At 31.0% G+C, this 5,689-nt stretch overlaps 1 long non-coding RNA gene across 1 annotated transcript; it reads right to left on the bottom strand.

The window, feature by feature from the left end:
- Nucleotides 1-909: 909 nt before the first annotated feature.
- On the bottom strand, nt 910-4,555 carry LOC139498933 (uncharacterized). Its single transcript, XR_011658047.1, has 5 exons — nt 4,147-4,555; nt 3,101-3,306; nt 2,536-2,602; nt 2,153-2,224; nt 910-1,185 (listed from the first exon to the last, which is right to left on the bottom strand). It is a non-coding gene; the product is annotated as an uncharacterized lncRNA (long non-coding RNA).
- Nucleotides 4,556-5,689: the final 1,134 nt, after the last annotated feature.

Genomic DNA, 5,689 nt, shown 5'->3' with positions numbered 1-5,689 from the left:
TTAAAATGTAAATAAAACACAAATAATGGCAGTTTTATTCATTTTCATTGATTTCGGCTCTAATTTCATCAACACTGCTCCACAAAACAAAACACAGATTTTGTTAAAAATTTCTATTTTTCTTAAATTTCCAAAAAAATGGTCCAATGAATATTTTTTTAAATTTGACATAAGATGGTCATAACAATGAGCTTTAAAATGAAATTAAAAAAATATGGGTCACCAGACTATTTTTTGCCCGAAAAACGTTTTTGTGACCCCTAACGAAACAGTGATCAACAGCAGTTTTTTGTATATCTTTCATCATCGGTGATCAAAGTGTGACATATGTTGTTATATCTTTTGTTAAACTAACACAGAATAATACAGTTTCACAAGGCGATCATATGAGAACAATTTTTTGGTTTCTATGAACAACGGTTACCATGGCAACAGGACATGAAGTTGGAAATTTCAAGTTTTTGCATTGTTCTGATGTGCAAGATTAACAACCTAACAGACAATGGCAGATCAAATACCATAATTTCAGAGCACAACACATGGCTTCTATGTAAATGTAAACAAATATTATGATACATTGTAATGCAGCTTATATTAGCATTACTGTGGTCTTAAATGAGCAAAATAAATTACTCAGAAGTTAGCGAAAATCACCAAATATATTTATTTTTAAATTATCGATTCATAGGTAAGTCATGCAAGTAAATGGATTAAAAAAGACTTTGTCACCTTTTCCTCAGTTAATGATTTAAGTTTGATGAAGCATAATGATAATACATTATATATTTCAGTTGTCATAGTAACATAACCAAAAAATGATGAAATAATAACTTTTTCAAAGGTTTTTCAACTTTCTTTATTTTGAATGCCTCAATAATCAAGCAAACATATAACTGTTTAATTTACAAATATGTAAATAGTTTACTCCTCTGATTCAGTCAAGTAATTATTGATAGTCATAGCATTATTAGAGTTCACTTTGTTCTCAGTCAAAATTGTCAATCCTTCCATATTGAATAGTACATTTTGCTCCCAGTCAGATATATCATATTACTATTAGTGGCAATTCTTTTCTTTTAAAATCTTTGTTTTCTGGTTATCTGTTTGCCTCTCTAATTTCTTATTCATACTTTCCCAAATTTTCTGCGTAAATTTTCCAGGGGAACATTCTATTGCTGCATTTACCTGAAAGTTTAATTTATTTATTTGTAATGAAAAGGTGTAATATATACTAATAAACTACTAAATCTATATAATATTTCAGTGAGTGCAAAATTAATCCAATCATGCATTACAACATCAATTTAAAAAGATTATATTATACCTGACTAACAAAGGTACTCATTAAGAGTTTTATAATATGATATATGGCCAGATTTTTGAAGTGATTGCAATAATTAGGTCAGCTGATGGGTATGCATTTGATATTGCTTTTGCATATGATGGCCATCCTTTTTAGTGGTTTTTTGTTTTGTGTACAATGGCAATTTGGAATGCAATAATTGACAATATAAATGATATAGGGAGCATTATAGGGTCCAATGCAAATTCAAGGTATACATGTATATTTAATAGGTGTGACCTTTACCATATACCTTAAATCAATACAGTTGAACTGTTCTTTTTGGTAAAAATTTACATATACAGCATGTGACCAAGTTTGAAATAAACATAAGTTATCTACATCACATAGTTATCTTCATTGTCAGAATTGTGGCACATAAGAACCAGTGGCAGTCTTAATAATATACTTTGTATTTAAATTATAAAATAAAGTACAAATCAATAGTGTAAAATGTGGATCACTGTGACCTTCTTTTGCCTGGAAGCTGAGTTACTGAGACTCTGAGAGTGTATGTATAAGTTTGCATGATCTGACACCTTTTAGTTGCTGAGATATACATTTGTTGTATATGAAATTGGATGTTTAATGTAACCAAAGTCAGTGAAGTGGAAAATGTAGGTCAGTGACATATGTGTACAAGTTTACATGATCCTACATTTTATAGTTGAGTCTACTAAATATATTGTCCAAAAAGAAATGTTATAAATGCCTGCAAAACACCATTATCAGATTAAAAAGTCTCAAATGAAACCTAAGTTTTTTTTCAAAGGTAACTACATGTAATTATCCTAAAATGTATGTATTTACCATTGACAGTCATCCTTCATTTTTCTACAAAACTGCTGCTAATAACCTGCTGTTAAATGATAACCATGAGACCTACAATTGATAACAAATATAACAAAAATTAAATAAGTAAATTAATATGATATAGGATTCATAAAAAGTGAGAGTTTTATATTACTTGTTATCAATGTTGGTTGTTGAATATCAAAATAGTGAAAATAATGATAAAAAAAGCCATATTCCATATAATAACAAGAGCATTAATGCTAAGTATGGCATCCTCTCACCATAGAAGACTGTTGCTTTCACATGGGTGTTTAGAATCTACAATGTCCACTTTCACCTTGACATTTGGGAATATCTTTTCTATTAATAAAGTTAAAGTCTAAATTCTTTAAATTTACCTGTATTACTTTCATAGTTTCAACCAGTACCAAACATTTGCAATTCTGCAACAAAACTAGCTTCAACCTAATGAAAAAAAGTGATAACAAATATATATAAATGAAAGTGCATGCAGTGTTCAAATACTATAGCTAAAACATATTACATTTAAAATTTACTGGAAACTCAGGCTGTTAACAATGAAATTTGTAATAATAATATGTATAAAGGCTTTCAAAACCAAATAGGTTTCATTAAATTTGTTGAAATTATACATTAATATAGATTTCATTTAATAAATACAAATGTAACTAATTCTAGTTCAATATTTTTATTGAAACAAATTCTGTCATGTTCTATACATGAAAGTCTTCAAGTATATACATGTATAACAATGCTTTACCACAAAATTGATTTGAAATATTGACCCTAAACTTGAAATTATTACCAAGATCTGTTAATTCATTTTTATGACTGCTTAAGTGCAAATATGAATATAATTATGGTCCTCGTTATACTTTATATATCTACTTAGGAAAATTATCAAAAAATACTTTGAAATTATATGACTAAAGGTTTAATTACCTTCTAATTATTCATTAAATTAACCATGTTTAAAACTGTTTCTTCTTTTGACTTTATTTACAGGATTTGTGTGCAACTGCAAATATTTTCTTTCCAGTTTAATTTTCCTTTTTCTTTAAGTATGGTTGATGAATTCACAGAAAGTACATTCAATCCATTAAGGAAATTGTTGAAATGTGTGGCACAAATTTCTGCATGTATCATTCCTGAAAAATATGATATGAAATGTCAGTTTGCACATGTATTGGTTAATTAGATAAACTATAAACTATTTAGACTTGAGTTCATAATTTTATTTGGAATATATATACAATTGATTTTTTCAATTTATATTTATAAAATATGATTGTGAATTCATGTTTACCTTTATTCTTATAGATCACAGACTCACATTTATTTCTAATAATGTGGAATGAGAAGGGGTGCCCCTTCTTAATTTTCTTGTTTGCCTTCATGCATTATCCTGCATTCTACACATCATTCTAGGTGTTCTTAAATGACTAAATATGTAAGGTATCAGACCACTTGGTCTTTGATCACATGCAAAAGATGACTTAATATGAAAATTCTGATTATAAAATAAAGAAAACTAATATTTTGAGTTTGTAAAACATTATTTTTGTGAATGAATCATTGTGACTGCAATTGTTTACTTTTTCAATTCTAATTTTATGTATGGTTATATTATTGCTACCAAATAAGTATTTACAAAATAATCCTCTCCTTTTGGATGCAAAACTAAAAAGCCCCTTATGTATAGATGTCTTTGCGTTCATTGCAAAAATGATAAATAACTTCCAGGGGCAAAATTCCAGAAAAATTACTAAGTCCAGCTTCATAAAAAATTTGGGCAGCACTTCCCCTCAAAATAAAGCTTTTTACCCTCAAACCACATAAACCCCAGACCATAATAGAGGGGAATTAAAGAAAAAAAAAGAGAGGTGTGGGGCAGGTTCATTTATTCAAGACATGAAACCATACACCTTCTCCAAACAGTAAAATGTGTAAAGAGAATATATAATAAAGAGAAAATTGAACTCTCTTACCATGTGCAGCTTTTGAATTGATAAAAAATTCACCAGTCCCATTTTCCCCCTCGTTTCTACACTGTCACACATGATATGCAGATTACATGCACTGCAGCTACAACGATATGGTATGGACAAAATGCTCCACGGCCTCCACCTCCTGGTACAAGCCTTGAAGGTCGTATTTCCGTTCACAGACAGTATCCGCAGGGGACAGTTTTACATCTTAACGAACATATTCTGCGCTAGGCGATCAACCAGAGCTAGCCATCGACCTTCTTTCCAGGTTTCGTCAAACAAAACATCACTGTCTGTGATCGGACGCCGAATTTCTCCAACTTCCAAAAACTTATATCATATGATATTATAAGTTGAGAATCATTTAAGACTGTGTGAACTTTCCAGGCTGAAGCTATTCATATTCTTTATTTTTAAAGAACGCATGCATTTTATCCTTTATGATAAACCTTCATTTCTTCTGAGCGATGAGCTGTAACTTGGAAGTTGTTTACACACGTTGTCAACAGACGACATCGGAACTGTTACCGTGACCTAGATATACAGGCGATATATCCTAAATTTTTAAACGGGAACCAGTTTTACATCAGTAAAATGTTGTTATCTCCCTTAGTATCGGAAGTCACAGACTTCTACCGGACGTTTAACGGATACAACGGATGTTGAACGAATGTGTAACGGACTTCTACCGCACGTGTAACGACAAAAACGGATTATGAAAGGATCTGAAACGGATAAATGCCAATTGAAAATTTCTCATCAGAAATGCCAATTATTGAGCGACATGAATTCATATTATTCATAATTGATCTTCAAATAAGGACACGTTTTCATTCTCTAGCAGCTCTTGTTCAGGCCAGACACTACCGTTTTGCGCCATTTTGGGGAAGAAACCAAAACCATTTACACAAACTTTTTGAATATTTATGCGACTTACATGTTTTAATATTGTCGCCTTTTCCCGTATATCTTGTTCATCCGTTACGCTTCCGTTATGTGACCATTGTATGCGGTACTCGTCCTTTAGATGAACGTTCGACATCCGTTCTGTCCGGTACGTTTCCGTCTCTCGTTCATTGCATATCCGGTGTGTGTCTGTTATACATTTGTTACGCGTCCGTTTTATTTGGTCAGTACATCAACGAACTCCCAACGAATAACAATTTTGTCAACGGGCGTCCGTTCGTGCTATATGGTAAGATGTGTCTATAAAAAACTCATCATTGACGCTCGAATCCCAAAAAGCTAAAAAGGCCAAATAAAGTACGAAGTTGAAAACATTGAGGTCCAACGTTCCAAAACGTTTTGCAAAATACAGCTAAGATAATCTACTCCTGAGGTAGTAAAGTACTTCTAAAATTCAAAAGTGCAAACACTGTCAATATTTTCAAAAGCAACACCTTTATTGACATATTTGATTTAATAGAAATGTTTTCATGATATGCATGGTGATCAATTTTGGTAATGTCTACAATAAGTCTAACTTACTCAGCCAATTGAAACAATAATTCTATAATATTATAGTTTAAATAATGTATCAGAT

This window comes from Mytilus edulis, chromosome 12 (assembly GCF_963676685.1).
Source record: "Mytilus edulis chromosome 12, xbMytEdul2.2, whole genome shotgun sequence".
In the NCBI taxonomy this organism is placed as follows: Eukaryota; Metazoa; Mollusca; class Bivalvia; order Mytilida; family Mytilidae; genus Mytilus; species Mytilus edulis.
The sequence above is the reverse complement of the archived record's forward strand: the minus strand, read 5'-3'. Positions and strand labels throughout refer to the sequence as shown.